General features: G+C 48.6%; 1 long non-coding RNA gene across 2 annotated transcripts; it reads right to left on the bottom strand.

Annotated features, from left to right (window-relative positions):
- Positions 1–1,067: 1,067 nt before the first annotated feature.
- On the bottom strand, positions 1,068–5,625 carry LOC123616900 (uncharacterized). 2 transcript variants are annotated; one of them, XR_012502724.1, is made up of 6 exons: positions 5,503–5,625; positions 5,269–5,366; positions 4,887–4,922; positions 4,529–4,626; positions 3,709–3,770; positions 1,068–1,249 (listed from the first exon to the last, which is right to left on the bottom strand). It is a non-coding gene; the product is annotated as an uncharacterized LOC123616900 (long non-coding RNA). The 2 variants fall into 2 exon arrangements; XR_012502723.1 differs by having other exon boundaries at positions 4,529–4,623.
- Between the last annotated feature and the right edge of the window lie 961 nt (positions 5,626–6,586).

Genomic DNA, 6,586 nt, shown 5'->3' with positions numbered 1-6,586 from the left:
TCCACTGTCAGTGATTATATTATCTCATCAATGACCTCAGCTACATTTCTGTTGAATTCTCTGTGCTTAGGGCTTATAGCTCACCTCACTTAAACTCCACTACGACCCTACGGGGTAGGATTGTTGGGATGGTCACAGCTGCTCTGCAGATGTAGAAAGTGAAGCTCTGGGAGGCTGAGTGACTTCACAGAGCCAGTAACTGACAAAATCAGGATTTAAATCCAAGCCAATTAAGTACAAAGGCCATGCTCTTACCCTTATACTGTGTATCTATTTTAATCTTCAGAACAACCCTTTGAGGTAGCTATTCTAATCCCCACATTTGCAAAAAAGGAAGCTAAGATTTAGATAGTTTAAGAGACCTGCTGTAGGCCATGTAACCAGGAAGCACCTGTCGTGGGATCTGAACTTAGGTATAAGCATAAGCACTTTCCATCTCTTTTCTCATTTAATTCTCACAGCAATCCTGGGAGGTAGGGGGTCCTATCTGTTTCATAGATCAGGTACCAAGGCTCAGAGATTCTTTGTTTGCTCGAGGTCATACAGTCAGGAAGTGGGCGGCAGGCAGATGGGACCCAAAGCTGATGGTCTTCACACAATGCGATACTCTATAGAAAACCATTCCTGGACACTGGTGGTTATTCTTGGTTTCATCTTGATGTGGAGAAACATCTTAAGGCCTCCACAACTGAAGCCATGTCAGTAGTGTTTGGTTTCCAGGGACTGTGTGCGTGGATCAGGGTGGAAGGCCAGCCAACAAGAGGGGAGAATCCGACACAATGGGGCAGGGAGCTTGGATGCCGGAGAATTCACCATTAGACCCAGACTCCACCCTAGCCTGAGCCCATCAAGGCCACACAGTTCTGTGGACACATCCAGCTCGAGCAGATTTGCAGCTGATGGGTCCTGGCCTGGGGCCAGCACCTCTGGAGGACCAATCCTGGCAGGAGGAGGAGACTCAGAGTAGGGACTTTATGAATGGCATGTGGGTGTGGGCTTAGACGAAGAGCCCGGGAGGAGGAGAACGTGCCGGGGCCCCCTGCCTCAGACCTGCAGGAGCTGCTGGGTAAAGCCTTTGCTAACTTTGGTTTATTTATTAATTTTGACATTTCAATTCATTTACAATTTTGATTGGTTTTTCAGAAAAAAATGCGAAGAGTCCACTACTTTCCATAGCTATCCAGGGTTGCATGTCTCAATTTCTGTCTGCAGAAACAGGAAAGCCTCGCCAAATGTCGAAAGGAGAGACCTGGGGAGAGGCCAGAGCAAAGCAGAAGGTCATGGAGGGGCTTTGGGAGCGAGGGGAGGAGTCGCAGAGATCAAGTGGACGTTTCAACCTGGAAATCAAATGTCAGCTTTCCTATTGTTCCGATAAGTTTCATCAGAACGTCTTGGCCGGCCAGTCACATCCCCTTATCACTTTTCCAGCCAGCTTTGTGACTCTAAGTGTTGGACGGAGAACTGATAAGGGTAGGTGATTGTCACTCACAGCCTCTGGAAGCCCCGAGGGTCCCCTGCGTGTCAGGGAGAACTAGTGCTCCTGCTCTGGGTGCCCGCGGACAGCAGAGGGTCCGAGAAGAGGGAGGACCGTGTGGGCGTTGGGGGCCCTGGGCAGTGTTCCCCGCCAGGGGATGCTGGGGCAGCCCTGGGGTTTGTGCTCAGTGAGGTCTTTGCTTTGCTTATTCAAAACGTGCTCTCTGCAACTGCGTTTAGGGTCTCCCCAATGAGAACAGCGGTTGAGTGGTGGAGGTGCTTATTCCTGGGGCTTCCTCATAATAGTTGGCAGGTGAATAAAGAGGCTAAAAGGCTTTGGAATTTTAGGCAATCTTACTGTAAAAAAAAAAAAAAAAAAAAAAAAAAAGTGAGAGCAGGGATTTCCATCTGATTCGAGTGAAAGTCCCATCCCAGAACGTTTCCTCAGCAAATGACAAATTCTAACTAAACTCAATTTATAAGGACCATATGTTCAGACAGAACGTTTCATGGCATGGGCTAAACGCATATTCTTTCTGTTGTATTAAAGATGGTTATTTACGATGTTGTTGGTTCAGAATGATCCTTTAAACTCGTAACTGCTTATACTAGAGCAAACTCAATACGTTTCTGTTGAATTGGCGAATGACTGTAACCGAGTGACACACAAGCAAGTCTAACTACACCTACGCATAAAGACAAAACCGCGGATTAATAGTCTCATAACTACAAATGCTTCTGTTTCCTGGAATGTGAGTGCAGAGTAACAGGCAGTGGATTGCATCTCAGCTGAACAGGTACATTTTTTTTTTTAGATATGATTAAAGGTTATGATTTTCCTTGAAGAGTAAATAGACTTTGAAAGTTAAATTAAGATGCTATGTTAAAACAGTGGCTCTCAAACTTAGCTGCATCTTGGAATCATCTGGGAGTTTTGAATGATCCTGGTGTGCAGCCAATTACATCAGAATCTCTGACATACGGTTTGGACGTGAATAGAATGTGAATCAAGGCCCTTAGTGTTCACGCGGGGTCTCCTCGCTCTAATGCAGTGGTGTACAGCCTTTGGTGTCAGACATCAATGCCTGGGTCCCACCCCCAGAGATTCTGATTTAATCGGTCCAGGCATTGCACTGTAGCTGTGCCCAGGTGACCCCAGTGTCCAGCTGTAAGCTGGGGGTCCGATGGTGCTTCTAGCCTTGGCTGAGTCCTCGACTCCTGTTATGACCTAGGTAAGTCTTTAACCTTCATTATGCCTCAGTTTCCTTTTAGGCGTAATAGAACCCAGGGGGCAATGTTGGAGTGAATGTCCCCTCCCAGCCCTTCCTGCTTTAAGTGGCAGAGGCCCCCTCTTCTTTCACCGGAGATGACTCAGCACCTGGACTCAGCTCTGAGTCCAAGAGTGCAGACAGTGGCTCTGGAGGCCGAGGGGTGGATGGGCAGAGGCTGCTGGAGGAGCAGAGAGCACAGCCTGGACACTCAGCACCTCCTTTGGACAGAAAGAGGCCAGTTAGCCACAGACCCCACCCTCCACCAAGTGAAGGGGCCAAGTGCAAAGGGGGCTGAGAACTCTGCATCCTCCCGTGCGGCATGTGATGCCGGGAGTTCCTGGTGATCACCTGGCAAGATGCTCTTGAGTGCAGGACCACAACACAAACAGAGCTTACATCTTTGAGGTCAATTCTCCAAAGGTTTTGGGTTGTTTCCACAGTTTCTCATAACTCTGTCTTTGCACTGTATAAGTGTTTCCAAGCTTTTTTTTTTTTTTTTTTTTGGACTGGTCCAAAGATATAACATGTGGAAAGAGAAAAATACCTTGTAATTAGCCTTTGGATTATAAGAATATGAATGATTAAAAGTATAGCTCACATTTCTTTAGGGCTTACTGGGAACACCTCTGTGCAGAGCCCTTTACTTTTAAGTTTTAATAACTTTAAAATTTACTTTTGAATTGCATCATTTAATTGCCATACCCACAGTCTGAGCTAGGTGCTACTATTATCATCTCCAGTTTACAGTTGGGAATACGGGGGTCCAAAGAGGCTAAAGACCACGCCCCAGGTCACATAGTATGTGGCAGAGTCAGAATTGGAACCCAGGACTGTCGGACCCTGAAGGCAGTGTGTGTAACCACTGCACTGTACTACTCAGAGCAACCTTGAGTGTAAGGCAGAGTTGGACCTCAATTTACAGATGCGGTGACAGGCAAGAGAGGGCATAGACCTTTTCACTTACGTAACATCAGCTGATCCCTCCAAAGAGTCCTTAGGGTCACACACGTGTTGCAGATGAAGACACTGCAATGCAGAACAGGTCACCGGCGGGAGGACACAGAGCTGATAAGCGGAAGGGTGGGGACCAAGCCCACCTCTTTTGGACCCACATCCACGGTCCTTCTTCCACTCATACTGCAGAGGTTGGCAGGGCATGGGGGGCTTTGTCCACCCTACTCCCCCTGGAATCCCAAGCACCTGGCATGTAGGATACCTGGCATATGGTGGGCTCACCATAAATGTTTGCTGAACAAAAGCCCCCCAGACCTGCCGTGCACAGAGGCAGCGTCAACCTACACCGCTCCCACCCTCCACCGAATGCAGCCTTTAGAGACACAAGCTTGTGCGTCACGTCCCCAGGAAGAGGAGCAGAGGGGCCTTTGGTGGATGTGTCCCACCTTCAGACCTACTCCTCTGAAAGTATTCGCCTTCTGCCCTCAGACCCCAAGCCAGGGACAGCAGGATAGTGAGCTCCTGGCAAGTGTCAAAGGCAACGCCCGTCAGAAGGTAGTCGGGGCTCTGGGGGTGACGTGGGAAATTTGTCTGGTTTAAACCCACATACTGACACAAGCGGTCCAGTGTCTCACCCAGCCTTAGTTTCCCCATTTGCACAGGGCCCTTTCTGTCACTGCATAGCTTCTCCCCAGGCCTGGGCTCATCTCCTGGGGTCAGGGAGAGGCCTCTGCCCTCCGCTGTCTACAGAGACCCAGCGGGGCACGCGGGCCCCCCTTCCCCTCTCTGCTCCAGGCTGCTGCCTGATTGCCCATGAAAGGGAGGCTTACCGCTGGCTGGAAAGCCCTGAGGCAGCGGATTTTGGTGTGCGTAAGCGATGCCAAGGGCATTAAGGGGAATGCAGTCTCGTCTGGTGCGCACAAAGCTGCTGGGGTTAGATTCAAAAGGAGGAGGAAGCCTGGGCTTTCTCAGGGCCCAGGCACGCAGCCCCAAAATTAAATCCCCGCGAAAGAATGTCTTCATCTTTATGGATGCAGGAAGAGTCCCATGTTTCATAAAAGGAACGTGGGACAGCAAAGCCCGTTTCAGGAAATTCCCTTCATCCTGGATGGGGCTCTAAACAGTTCAGATCCCAGCCCCCGCCTGCCTCCACCCCTCCCCCCATGGGCAGCCTCTAGGTGAACTTGCCTGATTTGAATTCGGGTGAAGGAGCCCCTCCCATTGCTGTCATCACGGATATTCAAGGCCAGGAGAGCACGGAGCAGAAAGCAACATGTGTTATTTACCACTGCGACACTGCTTGCATGTATTTTGCTGTATTCGGTTTCTAACTACTTTACAGATGAGGAAACCAAAACTCACAGAGGTCTCTGTCCCAGATCACACAGCTAGTGACAGGCACAGCCAGGCCTCCAGTTAACTATGTCCCTGCCAGGAAGCCTTCCCTGCACCCTGGACCATGTACTTCATCCGCTACAACACGCACCTCCCTGCAGTGTAAGTCAGGTGTTCATTTGTCTGCCAGAAACAGAAAAAAGTGGGCTTCTGGAGGGCAGGACCTCCAACTTACCTCCCCATATTCAGCTTTTAGCACCACGGGGCAGGCTAACAGTTAACGGCACTGAAGGCATTCCGTGCTCTTTCTGCGGCCCCAACAGGCCAGGGGATCTGATGACCAGAAAAATCATCACAATGACAACAGCCAACATTGACATCTTGCTTACCAGCATTTTGGTACCAGAGGCATGCTTGATTTGATTCTTGCAACAACCCAAAGCCCCCCCTCCCCGCACCCCATCATCACCTTCATCAAGTGGCCAGAAGGCCGACGCTCAGGTAAAGCTACAAGGCTTGTTCGGGCTCCTTGGTGAAAAAGGTCGAGCAAACCTCCAACCCAACCCTTCTGATTCCAGACCCCACGTGATCATGTACAATTCTTTATTTTTATCTAATCAGTAAACAAATACTCATACCTCTCTTGCTCTGTGCCAGGCAGCGTTCTAACCTGAGCTGCAAACATTAACTTATTTAATCTTTTAAAAACGACACAGTGAGGGATGTACTGTTAGTATCATCTCCACTTTACTTCTGAGGAAACTGAGGCAGAGAGACATTCAGGAACTTGACTTAAGCCACGTAGCTGGTAAAAGCCAGGCTGGGATTTTTCCAGAAATTCTGTGCTCTCACCAATTGGCTACACTGCCAATTTGGGACTATTACAAAAAGTGATGTAATATATTTCTTTGGTCATCAGTCCTTAGATATTACTGCTTTTATTCTCAAATAAGTTTCTTCACACACATAACCTCCCCCTGGGGGCTGCTTGGGCTTCCTCACAGTACGGAGTCTGAGAGCCAAGAAGCAGTGTATGAAAAGTGCCGGGAAGAACGCGCTTCACTTCCTGTGACCAGCTTTGGAAGTCACACGACATGGCTCCCATCACAGTCACAAATCCACACTTTAGAGGAGGAAGAGAGACCCCATTTCATTATAGAAGGAATGTCAAAGTCACAGAGTAAGAAGACCATGGGGGAGGGAAGACAGCGCTGCAGTCATCCTTGGAAAAGACAATCTGCCACAGATTAACTTTGGCAGCCAAGTTTTACAACTTTTCTAGCGCCTGACCTTTGATATATATTTTTTTCCAGTTAAAAGAGCTTTGAGTTGTTAAAATCCAAGCCTATGCCAGAATTTCATACTTTTAACAAGGATTTTAAAGAATGTTAGCACTTCTGAGTTCGGATGGGCAGCCCTCTAGCCAAGTGCCTTCCAACATTCTTCCATGGCACGCATAGTAACATTTGCCTTGTACACGGGGGTTAACTGAGGGGACTTGGGGCCACCTACGGGGCTAGGTGAAAAAAGTCATTTTATTTTCTTTAGCATGT

This window comes from Camelus bactrianus, chromosome 27, assembly GCF_048773025.1.
Source record: "Camelus bactrianus isolate YW-2024 breed Bactrian camel chromosome 27, ASM4877302v1, whole genome shotgun sequence".
NCBI classification, from domain to species: domain Eukaryota; kingdom Metazoa; phylum Chordata; class Mammalia; order Artiodactyla; family Camelidae; genus Camelus; species Camelus bactrianus.
This window is presented reverse-complemented; position numbering and strand designations above follow the sequence as displayed.